The 19,605-nt window shown below is 39.1% G+C and overlaps 1 protein-coding gene across 10 annotated transcripts in view; it reads left to right on the forward strand.

Annotated features, from left to right (window-relative positions):
* LOC145997180 (E3 ubiquitin-protein ligase RNF19A-like) overlaps nt 1–19,605 on the forward strand; it is a 222,265-nt gene that overhangs the window by 49,187 nt on the left and 153,473 nt on the right. For 2 of the 10 annotated variants that reach the window (XM_083133878.1, XM_083133883.1), the window contains exon 1: nt 6,825–7,170. The exons of 4 other annotated variants lie outside the window; for them this stretch is intronic. The gene's annotated coding sequence lies outside the window, so the exon portion shown is untranslated. 4 more of the 10 variants (XM_083133877.1, XM_083133880.1, XM_083133882.1 and 1 more) reach the window with 3 other exon arrangements.

A 19,605-nucleotide genomic window follows, 5' to 3' on the forward strand; every position in this document is an offset into this window, starting at 1 on the left:
CAGGTTCAGCAAATGCTGATCTACCACCTAACCCTGCAGGCAAGGACGTATTTAGGAAGGTCCAGGGGGTCCGGACCCCCGCCGAAAGACGTACTAAGTACTAAAATTAAATAATAAAATAACTAAAATAATGAAAATATACTTGTTGTTTAATCTAGGGTTATTTATTTCCGCCGAACTTATTGGAAGGCAAGGATTATATTGGGATCATACGACTTTCAATGACAAGATTTATGCAAGATTTGTTCATACATATTCATTTTAATATGCATAAAATATTACCAGGAACTTAACTTTTCGTCAACTGGATCTAACATCCTTTTTTCATATTCAATAAATATCCAATTCTTTATCTTCTCATTAATTTCCTTGTCACATCGTGTTTTTTTTTTTTACATATGTTGCCGACCTTGCGTAAGCTGGATAATGAATACCGTATTTTTGCCTATTCATGCAATGAAAATATAATATTAATTTGAATATTTTAATTAAATATAATTATAATTGTTAATTTAAACATTATTATTATTATTATCATCATTATTGAGACACTTGGTCGAACCACCCCCCCCCCCCCCCCGAAATGTACTTCTAGATACGTGCCTGCAGGAAAATTGTATGACATTACATGAATGAAAAAAACAACAAAAACTGCTACTACATAACAACATACAATGTTGGAAGTCCCTAATTCATTGCATGCAGTGGTATGGAATCAGGAATCTTGTTAAGGAGGTGCACGGAATGGGGGAGTATTGCACACACACATACACACACACACACACTCCATATATGAACCGACGTCCGTGGCGGAGTGGTTCCACAGGGCTCCACGACGTTAGGAGTCCCGAGTTCTAATCCCAGCCTGGGTGATTGTCCTTTGTAAGTATCCCTTTAATTTCATGATATCATCTGAGTCATCCTCATCTTCGCGATTAGCCAAAAGTTGCAGAAAAACGAAGTAAAATAAACAAAATGAATGAAAGAACTGTATATAGTCGGCATAGAGCTCAGTAAATAACGAAGTGATGTACAGTCCAGCCAGGGAAGACAACACTACCTGGAAAGGTCTATTCCAAAAGCGAGGGGGGAAGCAGGTAGAAGCACCAACCAAGTTACACTGTCATATTTCGTTTACATAGATTTGCTTGCTTTTATTTTCATTCTGAACTTTTCCATAATTTGAAACATATCTCTACTTACTTCATTGATATTTCCACAGCAAACGATTTTCAAGGAACCCTTACCTTCTCAAGATGTCATTGCTGCCACAGACCTACAGGTACCAGACCGGAAACGTAAACCTTTTTTATATACGCGAACTATCATGGCGGCGATACTTGTAACAACTATTTTGAAGATTCTGAGTCATTGCCTCACACAAGATTGTAATTTTAAAGTTTACTCCACAAGTGAGTACAAATAGTTTCTTCACTAAAGTGAAAACTTAACAAGCTCTAATGTGCATCTCCGCCATATTTCTATCCCCCGGACTATGGGCTACTTCAAACAAAAGCTCCTCGTTTCAGTCTGTAGTTTGTGATTTCTGCCGTCACCTCTATTTTGGCACTGAACAAGTTCTGTTGGAGCATGCGCTCTTCTGTCCATGGTTTCGTCTAAGGCAGCCGAACGGTAAATGACATCCTTCCCTCACCACTGTTTTGCCAAGTTAAGCTTCGTGTGAATACGTGATAGGGACTTATCAGGTCGCTTTCCTTGTCTGCGATTCCCTGATGACGTCATACGTTTTTATATTCAGATTTCTGACCGCGAAGACCAAGCACATTACAAGTACCTGCTGTATTATGACAGATATGCGTGATAATCTCTGGCGCACTTGTTATTCCAGATAAATGACGTCTGCTTCTGAGACAGTATCGGTTATCTTTCGAACGTATTGCTGTAGAAATGCTTGTAAAGTTTCCGCCTTTAGTACCTTTCCTGTCGGTTGCAAAAGTAAATCGTTGGACAGGAAGCGCTCAGTTTCCGCGAGGTTGTGTTCCTAGTGAGGGAAGGCTGCAGTAAGCAAGGTAAAGTGGTGTCGTAAAGGTCCGTTCGATTGCAAGGATGTCTGATCAACTCTACATGTGGAAGGCCTTGAGTGACCACACAATACCCGTCTGAGTATTGGTGGCTTTGCGGGCAGCCGATGTATCAGTGCAAGCGATAGCGTTGTGGTTACCAGCACAGGTCAGTTTTTGTTGCCATATTTTGTAATATCATTGGCTCGTATGCAACATTTTCGTGTGTGTTTGGAAGGGGGCAGGGGAAAATATTCGTGCAAAAACAGAATCTGTGCCAGTTGATACAGCGCGATGTTTTCTTAACGTAAGTATATTGCATTATACAAATTATTTCGAACTCTGCCAAATCCCCTATGTTTTACGAATAGCTCGTCCTCGGTTGTGGTTTCAAAACTTTCCCTTGGTAGATAAGGTAGTGCGGGGCAAAACTGGCAAAAAGTGTGGGGGCAGTTGCTCCCACGCCCCCACCCCTCTATCGCCGCCATTGCTTGTCCTGGGCTGGTAACCGACTGAAGAGCCTACCTCCTTGGCGGAGTGGTTAGCACAACGCGCTACGGCGCCAGGTGTCCCGGGGTCGAATCCCGACCTGTGCATGGTGTTCCTTGTGAGTGTACCTTCATGAGTTCCATCATATCACTCATTCTTATCTGCACGATTAGCCAAAAGTGGCAGAAAAGCGAAGTAAAATAAACCAAGTTATTCGAAAATTTAGACTTTTTAAATATTATTGACAGATTTCAGTGTCTTTCACAACATAACGTTTATTTTAATATGATATGGAGCCTGGATAGGCTTAGAAATTAATTTAATATCATTTATTCCATTGATTTCTACATCAAATAACCAACGAAATACAGAAGCATCACTTAAATACTTCTTAATCCAAGCGTTAGCATCAATAATTGTAACAGCACAAAACAGGAACTCCGCACTTGTAATCAAGGGGTTTCGGGTTCGATACCCAGTGGGGGCACGTAGTGCTTACTTTATATTCTAGTTGCGATTAGCCTTCCTGTGCATAAAGTAGACTTAAAAACAAACAATATACTGAATCCAAAAATATTGGAAGTGTAACGAGAGTTGGTTCAATTCTTCGTATTCCTGAGTTGTTTCGCCGTTTTTACAACGAAATTCTTTGTATACACACAGACACATACATGCATACACAAACACGCGAATATTCAAACGTCATTAAACCTCACAAAAACCTAGAATTACAGTAATATCAGCATTGACGTCATGACGCGATAAATGCTACCACATTAAGCCCTATCACGCGTCAAGCTAAAAACAAAAAGAAACCTTCCTGATAAATAGTGCAAAATTTTCCACTTTCCCACAGTTGTACAGAGGGTCGCTGTTTCTGCTCGTTCTCCTCCCTGATGAAGGGGTCCTTGGTTTGATACCCAGTGAAAGCACTATACAGTGTTTAGATTCTGGCATCAGTGCCCATAAACAGCCCTTCTAGTTTCCTAAAAATTACTTTTCACTAAAACGTGCATATTGTATGTGTGGATGTGAGTAGATATAATTAGGGGAAAACTGCACATTTTTTATATTTTTTTAAATTTAAATCTGTTTTGTAGAAACGCTTTTTCTAGTAAAGGTCCCTGTAAAATATTTGAACAGTTTGATTAAAGCAAATAAAAATTCTAGGTAAATATATATTTTTCTGTTTCTGATACTGTGTATATGAACGTACTGTGGAAATATATGTTGAGTGTGTGAACGAAACTACAGTACAATAATTTCACTAACTTTTCTTCCAGTGAAAATAAAACATTCTGGATGCACTGTATAATTGGAACTTAAAATATTTTTTATAGTCTTTGTCGTTGAATTTTGGCAATTGTTTAAATGATAGTTTGCAAAATATCAGCCGCCATGTTTATTTACAGTTTAATGATAATGACACTATTTAAGGCTCAACATGATTATCATTTTGTATATTTTTCTACACAAAATGTTTGATATTTTTGCCTCTGAAAATTATTGAATTTCAAATCAAGTGACATTTGAATGTGTTTACAATTTACATAGCGCATTTTCTTTCGTATGAGCTTCACCTCATCAGTACATTATTTTGTTTCCTTTCTTAGAGCCTAATAGACACCATTAATTGATAACGAGATTAATGTACTTTCAAAAATAATAATTCTGATATCTACAAAATCCTTATGTACAGTATTCTATAAATTATTTATTTATTTAAATTAATGATAAAAATGATTTAAATCTACCAGATTTGAATCAATCAAACTTGATTCCAAGTTCGATTTTTGATGGCATAATCCATCTCGTCTTCCACTTTAAGCTGTAGTCTAGACAAGATTAGCTTATCTGTTTCTAAAGTGAATTTAAAAGGAAGACTATGAACCATTCGTTTTTGTTTCTTTTAGCTGCTTTTATCTGTGCATTATCCATCATCATCGCTCCGATTTAATCTTCGAGGCACATGACCTGTTGCTGATCTCGTTGAGTACTTTGTGCACAGATAGTCTATCCGGGACTGAGCCTACATTTTACAATGGGATCGGAACCGCTATGTATCGAACCGAGGAACCCTACACACTACAAGAAGTATACATTTTTTGTATTTTGTTTTCCGGTATGTTGCGTCGCTTTTCTTCCCCTTTTGATTAATCTCAACGGTAAGAATGGAAGACGATGATGAAATTTATTAAATAACAATCACAAGCACACATGAAGCCGAACTCCATGCGGAGTGGTTAGCACAGCGTCCTACAACGCCAGGCATACCGGGTTCGAATCCCGGCTGGCAGTGACTTATCCTGAAATTTGAATTCGTTTACCGCAACAATTCTTATTTATTGTATACACGTACATCACCGCACTAGATGAACTTCAACATATTCTGGCGAAATATATATTTTCCGTAAAATTTCCCTACATGTAGCAACACTGGCGCTTCCAAGCGCCGCACAGAAACGCTGTTTCTAGCAAGCTTGCTTCAGTAGTTTGCATAATATGTAATGAGGGATTTCCCGTATATTAAAGCTATACAAGTTGTTTTACCGGCTGTATACGCGGTAACAGAGAATACGCCACTGCAACCTGGTCTCATGGCTATTCTATTTGAGTGTCCTTTCATCAATTTCATATCATCTCATCCTCATCGTTGCGATTAGCCAAAATAATGGCAGAAGACGCTATATAACAAAAAACCAAACTCTAATCACAGATGGACAAGATTTCCCTTACCCATAGAGATTGTCCTCACTATGAACCAAAGCGCCAGATCCTCGTTAGCCCGCAAGAATACAGCTTTCCATACAGTTGCCTTCCATTCGGTGACCCCTTGCACCGAAAGAAGGTAGTCGAGGCAGGGACTGAAGTGATTTTTGATTGATGGGAAAGGTAATGCTTCCATTCTGCTGATTGTGCCTTCTCGTTACGGTGCTTATTCAAAGACTAATATACAGTGTGTCCGTAAAGTCATGGTGAACTTTTGACCGATCACAGGAAAGCAACACAACAAGATAGAAATGTGAAATCTTCACCAAATAAAAGGAAAACTCTCCAAGTTTCTTACCTATTCAGTTCAGTTCGATGTGGCCTCCATTTGTTGCCCGACACACATCTAAACGATACTCAAGTTCTTCCCACACACGGTTAAGGGCGTCTGGTTTAACAGAGTGAATAACGTCTGTGATTCTCTGTTTTAAATGATTAATGTCGTTGATATGTTCACTGTACACGTGTTGCTTCATATAACCCCGCAAGTAAAAGTCTAAGGGCGTTAGATCTGAGGATCGTGGTGGCCATGGCTGGACAGATCCCCTGCCTATCCATAGCTGGGGGAATGTTGTATCCAGAAACTCACGAACAATGTTGGCGTAGTGTGGAGGCGCGCCGTCATGTTGAAAGATGACACCTTCTGGAAATTGTGGCACTGCATACATTTCCAACATGTCAAGGTAGTTGTTTGCCGTCACAGTCTGCTCCGCAAAGGAAAATGGGCCTATCACTTTATCATGCATCAGGCCACACCACACGTTCACTTTCGGGGTTTTACGTTCGTACTCAACGTAGGCACGAGGATTTTCAGCAGCCCATATTCGGACGTTATGGCGATGAACGTGTCCACAGACATGGAATGTCGCCTCATCGCTAAACACAATCTTCTGCAGAAATCGATCATCATTGTCGATCTTATGAAGCATATTCGCTGCTGCTCAGTTCGTGGTATTGCGTCATCACCTGTGTGCGCACGCTTGCGCATCATAGTACGGAAACTTGGAGAGTTTTCGTTTTATTTGGTGAAGATTTCACATTTCTATCTTGTTTTGTTGCTTTCCTGTGACCGGTCAAAAGTGCACCATGACTTTACGGACACACTGTATGTAAATGCGTCGAGCGCCATTCCCAAAGGCGATGCACAGCTGCCAATGAGACGCGAAACAAATTGCGTGTCTGAAAGGAGGGGCAGCGTATTGGGTATTTCGCCTTTAATTGAAGAAAATAAGAAATAATATTCAGTGCTTTATTGGGATTCCGTTTGCGCCGAGCGATGCTTATCTTGGCCTGTTTGATTAATGCCTCTTTCTTCTCAACACTTTCCAAGGAGCGGCCGTTATCTTACGGTTGAGCGAATGATTTCACTGCATGATATGCATCGCAGATTGCAAGTCTTTCCCCCTCGTGGCAAGTTTTCCACTTTCTCATCTTCAATTAACCTCGCTGTCAGCCGTTTGCTGTCGAATTGGGACTCCGAACACGGTTTTCGGAGAAAAAAAAAAGGAACGGAGAGGGGGAAGCCGCGTGTCCTACTTGCATTCAACCTTGCCGATGAACGTGCCACGGCTCGGCTGGGCTCTCGTCCTTAGGAAACATCACTCGCTTCTCGTCGCTTGTCACCGCGGCTGGTAGAAAGTGAAATTGGGTGAGCGGAGTGAAAGATTTGTGCAACTTTCTTTCGGTGTTCGACGGCGGATTTGGGAGTAGGGGAGCATTGTACTCTGGTCGACTGCTGCGTCGATGTTGAACCTAACTGCGTGTGTGTGCGATAGTCTAGTGTGAGCGAAGCATGTGCACCGAGTGTTGTCGCTAATGGATAGTAACAGGATGTGCACTTGAGGTTGAAGTTTTAAAATCGTGCCACGAAAGCAGGTGCAAGGGGAAAACGGTGAGTGTTTCAAAATGCAAAAGTTGTAGGGGAAGTCCAGTGATCCAAGTGGCAGGAGTGTTGTATTTGGTTGCAGTTGTCAATCACCGTTTGAACTGATTAGATTCAGTGGTTGTGGTTTTAGATCAGTGGTTCATTTTACTCCCTTTGGGGGGGAAAAAGTGTGCCTGCGAATAGCGACAGTGGAATCACGTGAAGAAACAAACCCATTTGTGTAATTCATTTCACGTCAACGCAATCATATCCAAAACCTTGTGATACTAAAACGGTAAGAATTTGTTTCTAGTACTTTCTGTGCATTAACCACCATTTTGTTACTTTTCCTCTGGTAAGTACAATGCTCTTATCTTACGTGATTAGCATTTATCAAATATTTAGTAATTAGAATTCAGAGGCAGTCCTTATAGAAATATGAAGGAGCAGGTTTATATGCTTAACTTTCAAAAACTCTTCGGTTCCGTGAGAAATTGTAATACGCAGTGCTTGAAGTAGGAAATGTTAGCTGGGGGGATGTTTGGTCCGGCCTTCTATGTTTTAACATGGTAACAATTGGACATCTGAAGGGATACATTGTAAAAAAACTTGCTAGCTGGGGATATCATCCCCCCGCATCCCCCCTCACTTCGTGCACTGGTACGGTATGAACAATATTTACCTAGCGATATCAGACTACAGTACCGGAATAAATTCTGTATTTATATATCAAGAGCATACATTGTAGGCTGTCTAGGAAGCTTGACACCCAGAGACAAAAATACAGGAGAAACCGACTAGAAAATGTGCATAAAATGAAATATAAACTCAAAAAAATCAAACTATTAAAATTATTGTAGTAACAACTAGTGTTAAATTATGCAAATTTTTGATTTCAGTATTGTTTTCGCCAAGTAGACGTTTCACATCAACGAGCTATTTCTTCCCATGTTTCTCTTTTACCCGTTAAACATGGGTCCCAGATATGCGATTCCTGCTTTTGATTGTCTGTGAACGTAACATTAATAATCATCATTACTATTATTATTAGTTTGTGATTTTATGATTTCAATTTTTAAAATGAGGGACTAATTGGTCACAATGTCACTCCAATCCCAAAACATGAAGAGCAGCAGCTCATCGCCCCGCTCCCATTTTTTGTCAATTCCAACACTCAATAGTGACCTATAGAATTAGCAGGTTCTAATGTCAAGCACACCTTGCCCGTTTCTGTTCCTTGCTCCATGGTTGTCTGCCGTTCCAGTCTGTCTCATCGTGTTCTAAATCCTGAACTATATTCCCTCCCCCCCTTCCCCGGGCTGCTTTCTCTCGTTCTTTTCTCACTACACACACACACAATTATACAAAGAAGTAACAAGTGAAATAATTTATTACAACTATAGCGATAATACAGTGTGATAAAACATTCATACAAACTTGCACGTTTTTACTATTCTCAATCCACTGGAAACATGAAGTTAATGTAAACAAAACTACGTAACTTCTGAGAAACCTTTTCTTTTCCTGCGTGTTATTGCTGGTGTCACTTTGCCCATGAATACTATATTGGTCTTAGTTCTACAGCTCGTAATATTAAGATCTCGCGCGCTATGTAACTACGCGTAAGATACCTGCACAGGTGACGTTCGAACAACCAATAGCATTTCTCGGAAGCCATGTGTATTCTTTGACTTCTTTCGTACACCGGACAGAGATTACTCTTGTAAACAAATTCACTAGTCGTAATGAAACACACAAACGTTCGATACCCTGTGGAGGCACAGTGGTTCGGATCCCACTTTCAACTGTAGGTCCAGTCTCGATTAGCCTTTCTGTGCATAACGTGGACCTAAAACATCTATCGGGGTGTAAGGGAAGGGGCGGCCCTTCCGCGCAGTACACTCAAATGTGAAGCGCACTTCCACATCTTGGACTGCATTTTGCAGACTAGCGAGGCTCTGGCGTCTGAACCTACGACCAGTACAATTCTCTGCAGGGCTGTGTATGTGTTTTGTCCTTGTGTGTCCTTTACAGCCTCAGCTTTTAACCCAGGTAAGAATATTTTAAGTCCTCCGATATTTCAGTTATGTTAGTTATTCAATTTTAGTTATGGTAAGGGGTGCAAAATAGCCTAAGTGCTGACACACCCACAATTTCAAATTCAGTCAATCAATTAGAACATCATTCCAAACAATTAATATAAGATTAAATTAAGCAGTTAATAGGAGAGGCAGATTGTTTATTAATTACCAAACTTTTGATAAATAACCATTGTATCTACATAGAAGCAGATAGCGAAATAAATCATTGAAAGTAATACAGATCGGTATATGCAAGAGACGTAAATGTATGGAAAAGTTGCGTTTTATACCCGTTCAGCTAACCTCCGTGGCTGAGTGTTTTGCACAGTGCGCTACGACGCTAGGGGTCCCGGATTCGAATCCATGGGCATTCTTTGTGAGTGTCAGTCATCAATTTCATATCACTCATCCTCATCTTCGCGATTAGACAAAAGTGTCAGAAAAGCGAAGAAAAATAACCACTCAATCTACCCCATTCATGACGAAGGACCCAAGATGATTCATGTATTTCTTAAAAATATATTTAGGTAGTTAGCTTCCTTTTACAAAATAATATTAAAGTTATTGAACGTGAACGCCAGTGCAATGTTTTTTCGCTGCGTAGATGTGACGAAAGACTGTCTGTTTTTAAGCAATGGATTATAACGATTACTGATGGTTTGGTGCCAAATTCGTGTTTTGAAATCAATGTGTCATAACATTTTCTCAGTTGCTGAATCACACTGAGAGAGTTGTATGCCTGATAACGCATCTGCTGACGCACTTTGGACTGTCGTGGAAAAGATTATAACGAGATATTAATACATGTTTTGCATTCTAATGTCATATTGATACAGATCAGTACCCGAGAAGGAAGAGGGCAAATTCAATACTTATTTTCTGTTTTGCACATTTCTTTGTTCAGTATCTTATTCTCCTCGTTTTTGTACCAGAATAAGCCGACTTCCATGGCAGAATGGTTAACCCAATGAGCTCAGACTCCAGAGGTCCCGGGTTCAAATCCCGACCTGGGAGTAGGCGTTCTTTGTGTGTCTTCATCAATTTCCTCATATCGTCACTCATCCTCATTTTCGCCATTAGCCAAAAGTGGCAGAAAACTAAGTAAAATAAACAAAGTCAAATCATATCAATCGTACCAAAATTATTTTTCAACTCTAAAACAAACCAATTGAAACTTTTCTTGTAATTCAGGGAGTAATTATGCAAATTTGTGACCTCTACTGGAAAAGTTAATGTGTGACGACGAACTCTGTGTTACTTGATTTATTTTTAATGTTAGTACCTTTTTGGCACTTTTGGTTAATCACTTGTATGAGGATGAGTGGTGATAAGGTGAAATGGGTGAGAGGACAGTGACGAATACACAAACTACAGAAGATTTTACTGGCTTTTCGTCTAGATGCCAAAGCCTCGTTAGTCTGCAAAATGCTGTCCGGAATGTTACATGTTCTGTGGCACCAAACATGTAATGTATGCAAGATTTTTCACACGGAAGAAAAAATTACATCTCATTGTTACATATTTGGGCCTTTATAAAACTTACTTTTGATTGTGTGAAATCAATATAGCCAAGTTTGAAGTAGGCTCACGAGAACATGACTCGCAGGTGAAATTATGATGGAACACACATGACGAGTTTGACTTTTTAGGTCCACTTTAAGCATAGGTAGGCTAATCAGTATTGGACCTACAGTTTTAAGTGGGGTCCGAACCACCAGGTATTGAAAACTGGATCCCTTGATTACAAGGCGACGACGTTACAATCACGCCATCGGGAAGGCTCCAAATATATTGAAAGTGAATAAATATTTTTTTGGATTATTTATTTTGGTTATTTGATTATTAGTTTTGCTGCTATTACTGATAGTTAGGAGCAAGATTTATTCAGAAAGTAACTGCGAATTTACTTAAGTTACTTTTTATGAGTCCTTGTATCAATTTCATCATGTCATCACTAATCCTCATCGTCGTTATTAGTCAAAAGTGACAAAAAGCGACGCTAATTAACAAAAATTCAAATTCAATGAAAAGTAACTCTAAACACAAACTGGATCGGTGAGGACGTCCCCCGGTTCGTTTGAGCGGACATTTTTTTGTAACAAGTACAGTCAGACTGATAGTGAAAATTGTCATGTTCGTGTGATTGAACATCACTAATCAAGCCTTTTTGGTCAAGGCAGGATGAGTGTGCACGTGGGAAGAGAGTTGTTCAACTTGTGCCCTCAATTGTAAGGGAAAACTATGTCAAGTTGAGTGTATTTGGGGAATACTTGGATGTTTGCCTATTTTTCATGTACACGATGTTCAAAGAATTAGCTGGATTTGTGGCTCCACACGTGCAGGAAGGGGTACACGAGTTCCAATATTTTAACCAGGTTCTGTAAACACTTTCCTTAATGAGTATAATTCAAAGGAAGAGTTCGGTAGTTATTACTAGAGCAATATGTGTTCCTTGACTTAAAAATTGCTAAAGAGAATGGTTGGATTTGACTGCATGTGAGTTGTAACTGCATTTGTAATATGTTGTTACACCAATATTTTTAATTTTAATATCTACGTTATCTTTGTACCCTCTTGTAGAGGTCAGATATTATGTTCAACATAAATGGGACGGGTCGTTACATGGATAAATAAATAAAATGAAATGAAAAAGTGCATGTATGATCTAAAATAGTAAAAAAAAAAAAAAAAAAAAAAAAAGAGCCAACATATTAAAAAAATACTAATATTTTTAAACATTTCCCTATTATTAGTTCCTTAACAGGAAAAAAGTTGATTTTAGAAAACATTTCAATGGATGACATTGCAACTTCCTGGACAACCCCCTTTAAGAAACATCAATTATTTTTGCAGAACTGGCAAATGTATGTAAATTTAAAATCAATTTACAAAACATATATTAAACATATATATAAACATGTCGTTATTGAAAAACACAAATTGAAGTGGCTTTTCACCATCAATCTGAATTCATCATTAAACACTTTACGGAAATTCTTTAAATAAAAATGATTGTCTATTCTGCTAGTAAACAATTTACATGAGAAGCTCATCTCTACGTTGACTGTAACAATTGGAGAATATTGAAATGAAGTACTGTCGCTTGGATTTAATTTAGTCAAAATGAGACATGGACGAATACACCACTGATTGCCACAAAAATTACGTATCGCTCGTAAATAAAGAAATGAAAAAAGAAGTATTTAACGAATATTTTCGTGATGCACATTTTGTATGTATTCGAGCAGTCTTTCAACTTCTATAAAAGATGCAAGATCATCAAATACCTCGCCTTAGTTATTGGGGTACTGCACACAGTCATTTGCTGCAAGGGCTAAACCCTCCTCTGTGCCGTGTCTGTAAGGATGTTTTAATGTTCTACATATCTTTCTCAAATGTGCCGATTTTAATATCCTCAGGGTAACTTTTGATCTTCCGAACTCCTTGACATTTGACAGCATTTTAAGCCATGTTTTTATTTATTGTTAAGTAGTGGCTTGTCCGAGGAAGTTTTTAGTCTCTCCTTACCTTTTTAACGTGTTGTGTATGTACTGTGCACGTCGCTTTACAACCTTGCACTTATAACATTTACCAAGGGTTTTTTTTACACCCCTGTTTAAACTTTCAGGTAGGGATTTTAGATAAGGAGACTTAGCTTCATATACTTCGAAGGGTGCAAAATGGTCATGTGTGTGTACGCTCCCTAAAATTTCAATTAATAAATTCATTCATTCATACAACACGAGTAATAGCATGTTCACGAAGTGGTTGGTAAATTTGAAGTGCAGTAAAACCTCGTTAATCCGGACTAATGGGGGGGATAAGTTGACCAGTTTAACGAAAGTCCGGATTAACTGAAATAACCTAAATTAACAGTAGAAAGTGCATTAAAACTCCGTTTATAGCAACAAAACAAGTTTATTATGGTGTATTTAAAGAACATGGGCCCAAATACACTATACAGTACAAAGTCTGCGGGAAACAGAATTTGATCAGTGATTGACTGCCTTTTCTTTGGGAAGTTCTCTTGTTGACTTCTAGCCACATTTAAAAACCTTGCATTCTGCTTTTTTTTTCTTTTTTGCCTGTCCGGATTAAGCGAAGTCCGGCTTATCGGGATCCGGATTAACGAGGTTTTACTGTCGTACTCTACTACAGAAGCGCGTCTACAATGAATGATAACTCACGTTTGAAGAACCGTAGTCTCATTCTTCCTTACTGTTGTCTGCTGTGCGTAAATAATGTAATAAAATTATGCAATCCTTAGGTAGAATCATGTTTATGGAAATTGTGCTGGAAATTACAGAAATGTGCTAATAATTTGCACGTTTTCCTACTACTTTCTCCTGTAAGATTTTGATTTACCATGGAAATTATTGTTAGCGATACTTTGTCAGTTTTCCAGTTACCCCATTGATTCTCGCTCTTCGAGGAAGTACATGGTTAGTGTTCTTGACTGATACATATTTATTAACATTATGAGATTCTTTTTAGAATAATGATTCTTACCGTTATAAGGAAAAGGATGCGGAAAACTATCCATAAGTGATAAGGCCGGGGAAAGTTTTGTTCTCGTGGCTTCTACGTGCATCATTATTGGAATATGAACCTACGGACTTGCATTGTGTATAGTTAAGTTCTACATTGCTGTGTGCTCTGTTTCGCGCTCGGAAGACCTTTTACTCAGGTACGTTTCTTCCGTTGCTGGTTCCTGTTTCTACTTTTGGTTATTTTCCATTGTGGACACCCAAATGCCAACTTCCCTTCCACGTAGTACACCCTGGAATGCATTTTGCAGACATGCGAGGCTCTGGTATCTGGACTCTGTCACCGTGATTCTCTGTGCAACTTGTGTCCTGTCCGTGTGTGTTTGTAGTTTCGTCGATTCATCTCATCACTTGTAATCCTCACATTTGCGATTAGCCAAAAGCGACGTAAAATAACCAAATGAATCAATTATATCTTACGAAACGTCTTTTCTCGTCCATGTCTCCTTTCGACTCTCCTGGAAGGATTGCCGCTGCATGTATGCAACCACGCGGAACAGATTCACTTTCTGGTGAGGATTGCTGTCGAAGATCTTGGTTGGCCACATTTTCAGCTAAGAATGTATTTGATATTTGTATTGTTATTACATCATCCCAACAGTAATTGGAAATTTAAACATAGGAGTACAAACAAATTATACAAATTCCAAAGTTGCATTGCAAAAGTATTAACGGGTGTAAGGGATACTTTTTGTCAAGACACCCATATGACAACCTCCTTCCTTCATTTTGCAGACTATCGATAATTAGTAATAGTAATTTATTATTAGTATTACTTTTCGGGTGATTGTAGCTTTGTTATGCCTGTACTTTCCGAGATGAGTTCAACATTGAACTAGATAAAGTTTGAGATGACTCGTCGACTACAAAGTAGGGATGGCCAGATCCGGATCCTAGCGGATCCGAAATCCGGATCCGGTTGGTTCCGGATCCGAAAATTTTTGGATCCGGATCCGTTTTGCCATCCCACATGCGCTTCTTTGGAAAGTAAGAATGTGTTTATAACATATTGTTACCTGCTAATATACATATATATATAATATACATACATACACACATATATATAGTTTGTGTGCGCGATTTGTAATTAATTAATACACTTAAAAGGGAGGTCTAAGTCTCCCCCTCCGATTTCCATGAAACTTGGCAGGTGTATGGAGGGGCCCAAAGGTAGAAATACGTGTTTTTGTGTTTCAGCTAAAAAAAACTGTTTTAGGGGGTAAAACCCCCCTCAAAGGTCAAAATGAAGACAAATTGACACGGGGATCTGACCCCTGTGTGCCACTCCGATTTCCATGAAATTTGGCAGGTGTATGGAGGGGCCCAAAGGAAGAAGTACGTGTTTTTGAAAAATGGCTTTAGGGGGGGAAACCTCCCTCAAATGTCAAGATGAGGAGAAATTGAAGTGGGGATCTGACCCCGAAACCAAGTAAATATGGCATAGGAAGAAACAGGGGGCATAGGGCCTCTCTATACACCTGCCAAATTTCATGGAAATCGGAGGGGAACACAGGGGTCAGATGACCCCCACGTCAATTTGTCCTCATATTGACATTTGAGGCGGGTTTTGCCCCCTAAACATTTTTTTTAAACGAAACAAAAAAAACACGTATTTCTTCCTTTGGGCATTCTATACACGTGCGAAGTTTCATGAAAATCGGAGGGGGACACAGGGGTCAGATCCTTACTTCAATTTGTCCTCATCTTGACATTTGAGGGGATTTTGCCCCCTAAAACAGTTTTTAGCTGAAACAGAAAAAACACGTATTTCTTCTTTTGGGCCCCTCTATACACCTGCCACGTTTCATGGAAATCGGAGGGGATCACAGGGGTCAGATCCCCACTTCAATTTGTCCTCATCTTGACATTTGAGGGGAGGTTGCCCCCTAGAACAGATTTTTAGCCGAAACAAAAAAAAACACGTATTTCTTCCTTTGGGCCCCTCTATAAATCTGCCACGTTTCATGGAAATCGAAGGGGAACACAGGGGTGAAATGCCCACTTAAATTTGTCCTCATATTGACATTTGAGGGGGGTTGCCCCCTAAAACAGTTTTTTAGCCGAAACAAAAAAAAAACACGTATTTCTTCCTTTGGTATACACACACCTGCCAAGTATCATGGAAATCGGAGGGGGAAACAGGGGTCATATCCTCACTTCAATTTGTCCTCATGTTGACATTTGATGGGGTTTTGCCCCCTAAAACCGTTTTTTAGCTGAAACAAAAAAACACGTATTTCTTCCATTGGGCCCCGCTATACACGACAAGTTTCATGGAAATCGGAGGGGGACAATTAGATAACCTCCCTTGTTAGTCTTACACTTTGTAATTATATAACACTGCATATATTATAATGTTTTATTTTAATTTGTAAAACTGTAACTTTAGAAAAATTGTATAATTTTTGTATAACATTTCTATCTTGTTCTATGTGGTTAAAGGTTTCATCCTGGAATGGAATGTCTCACATTTATGTGTGTTTCCATTTCCAATACATTCGAGTGAATACATATTCGTTTCAATGGCATTTACAAAATCACCTCTGAAATTTTATGTTAAACAAGTAAGATTATTTTTGTGCACGAGTGTGTTAGCCGATGCGTAGCAAAGTATTTTAGGAACAACACTTGAAAAAAATTATTGTAGGACTAACTAATGAAAAATTTCTTTGTAATCGATGGGATTGAGATACGAAACTCTCGGATCCGGATCCAGTTCCGAAACTTTTGGATCCGGATCCGTTTGGCCATCCCTACTACAAAGCGGAACATTTGTTTTATTTGTGCCCCACAACTTTCTTCCGATCATTAGATGTTCCTCGCGAGGTAAACTGGGGAGAATATAGAAAGATGAAGAGCAGAGGATGTAGAGCCAGGTCAAATTTTTCAGATGTAATCACCATCTTAACCTCTTCTAAATAAAAATGATGGCAATTTATCAGAATATAAACATGCCATTGTACGTTAGCCGAATTTTAAAATCTACAAAGATAGGGTAGAGTCAAGACACACATGGTTACGTTAGGCAATAGGTGATAGGCACGGCCTTGGAATGCAACAACACATGGTAACGTTCTTGTATTTTCGCCGGCATATGCCACCGTGCCTATCACCTGCTGCCTAACATAATAATATTCCAAACTTCTTGTGCCTAATATAGCAATATTCCAAACTTTTTGTGAGGAGTGTAGAATGAATTGCATACTTATTCGTGCTGTTACAAGTAGTCTTGATTAGGAATGCCACTCTGCCGTAAGAATTACTTTTAGTTCAGTTTGTCCAGTCTTGTATTCATTAATAAATTAAATGTTAAGATCATATTTCAAAATGTGTAGTTTTGTCTTAGTTGGATTCATGGTTTTCTTATACAATATTTGCCCCCTCCCCCCCAAAAAAGCTAGCTCCTGGGAAAAAGGGGCTGGCGCCTGAATTTGTTTTTTTCTACCCAACTGTGGGGTCGCACTCAATTTTGTGGGTGTTAGCCAAAAATATTTACTATGGTAACATGTAAGGAAGGAATTTTGTTCATATAATTCATTCTTGACACATCTTCAGCAGCATATTATACCAACGTAATGTAAAGGCTAGTGTGTGTGTGAGGAGTCTCTCGTCACTAGTGTTATATGAGGTCAGTACTATCTAACCGCTCCAGGGGACTAATCCAAAACACGCACGTAAACACAGAACTCACTTTCACTTTCATGCAAAAAATTCCATCTTGTGAGGAGAATTCGTGTGTGACTCATTACTATATGCATGATATCTCTTCTGCCGGCCTCCGTGGGGTAGTGGTTAGCACAGCGCGCTACGACGCCAGAAGTCCTGGGTCTGAATCCCGGGCTGGTTGAAACGTGGCAGAAAAGCAACGTAAAATGACCAAATCAGTGAATCAATCAAAACATTAAAGTGCATAATCTGTTATTGATGCACAGAAATTCATCGAAGGGTATTTGTATCAGGCGCTGTTCTTTGTGATGCACTAAAATGCATTAGTTGAAATGATCTGAGAGGATAATATCAAATAAACCAAAATTAGACATTTAACTGTGTCAATCCATTTGTCACCTTAAGTGCATAAAACTTGATTTTATGCGATTCGAGTAGTGCGTATAGTGTAACCGAGGGAAAATGTTATCGTTACTTTCTTGGAACCTTCCGAAGTTCCATGACTCGTGTGTAAAATATAAACGTTACGCGGCTATCAGCTCACCGTGTCTTCTTGTCTAAACTTAACTTGCTTCTTCGTAGTCGCTCCCCTCCCCCCCCCCCCCCACACACACACACAGTAGTTTGTCTGTGGAAGTCGTACCAAAGTCGGTGGTTTTACGTTCAACTCCATAGATCTCTTATTAATTTTGCAAGCTTCGCACATATCGGCTATGATAACAAGATGACGTAACTGTCGTTACCTTTACATTATTTTGCGCAATGTAGTGTGTAAAGCCCCAATACATACATGAATTTGTCTGCATGTACAGTGGGATGCACAACTAATGCTCGGTAAATTTTTCATTACTATTTTCATTAATTTTTATCTTGCATGCTACGTGTATTTAAGGGATATATTTTTGCGTATGCTGGAGCAGATGTTGTAAGTAGCTTGTTTAGCGTTTTGTTTATAACTCTTAACCTTTTAACAGCCGAGCCGGTTTTCGAAAGTAACCCCTCTCTCGCCGCGGCCTTTGCGCGAGATTTTTAAATTTTGCACTTATTTAAAAAAAAGTTATATCTCGGAGACTATTTGAGCAATCTACTTCGTATAACTTTTGTTTGAAAGCAAAAACAATTGTAGAATTCAGAAAGCCCAAGTGAGAAATACGGGGTTGGGAGGGGCCAAGTCCCCAAATTTCAATGAAATCAAATTGGCGTTCGCCCCCTCTTCTCCCGTTATTTTGGAAAAAGGGCGCAAACTTTTGCATTATTTTCAAAGAGTAGACGTTTTGCAACAAAGAGAAACTTGTTTCAAGTCCCTAGTTCTCATACAGGCTGAAATATGGCGCAATACGTACAATCCTGCATTTTGGCTAAAATAGCTAATTTGCATATTAGGGGGAGGGGGGTTCTTCCACATGACATTTCGAAGTGTTATCTCAACATATGTCAGCGTTTAAAACCTCACATACAAGTATGAAGGTCCTAAAAGCACGTGAATGTTGTAATCGGCACCATGGGTCCGTATGACGCATTGGCTGTTTTCGCCTATACTTCTATGGGTCATATATGACCCATTGGCTGTTTAAAGGTTAATGAGTAAAACAAACAGAATAAACGTGGTAATGAACAATTTGCTTAGTAATAATTATGCATTCCACTTTACGTATTGGGTACGCCTCATCCTCGTCTCCCAGATCAACATTTGTGCTTGTTTATCCTTTTATAGTGGTTTGAGTGGGAAGTAATTTAAAATGTGTACATCCGATTTTGTTGCTTTCTTCCATTTTCATAGAAAGAACAGCAGAATATCTTCATCTCCTGAATCCATATTTGTAACTGAAAATATATCTAATTGCACCGCGGGTGTGGATCCACTGACCGGCAGAAAGCGCCATGTAATACGCAAGCTTACCAACTCCCCACACGGTCCACAAACACGTCACTTAGTCCCGTGTCAAAACCCTAAAAAACTAAGGGTTCGTCAAATTGACGACGCGTAAATACAATAAGTTATCCCAACCTTTTCTTACCACACGATGCACTTGACACCTTCAATTGTCCTTAAACTGTGGAAGAAATGACTGTCTAGTTTGAATTGCTGTCCAGTTGACAAATTATTTGATATTATTTTATCTGCGTAGACGTTCTAAGGAAGCATTAGCTTTTACGTAACTAAATTG

The sequence above is a fragment of the Lepisma saccharinum genome, chromosome 13, assembly GCF_977018435.1.
Source record: "Lepisma saccharinum chromosome 13, izLepSacc3.1, whole genome shotgun sequence".
Taxonomy (NCBI): Eukaryota; Metazoa; Arthropoda; class Insecta; order Zygentoma; family Lepismatidae; genus Lepisma; species Lepisma saccharinum.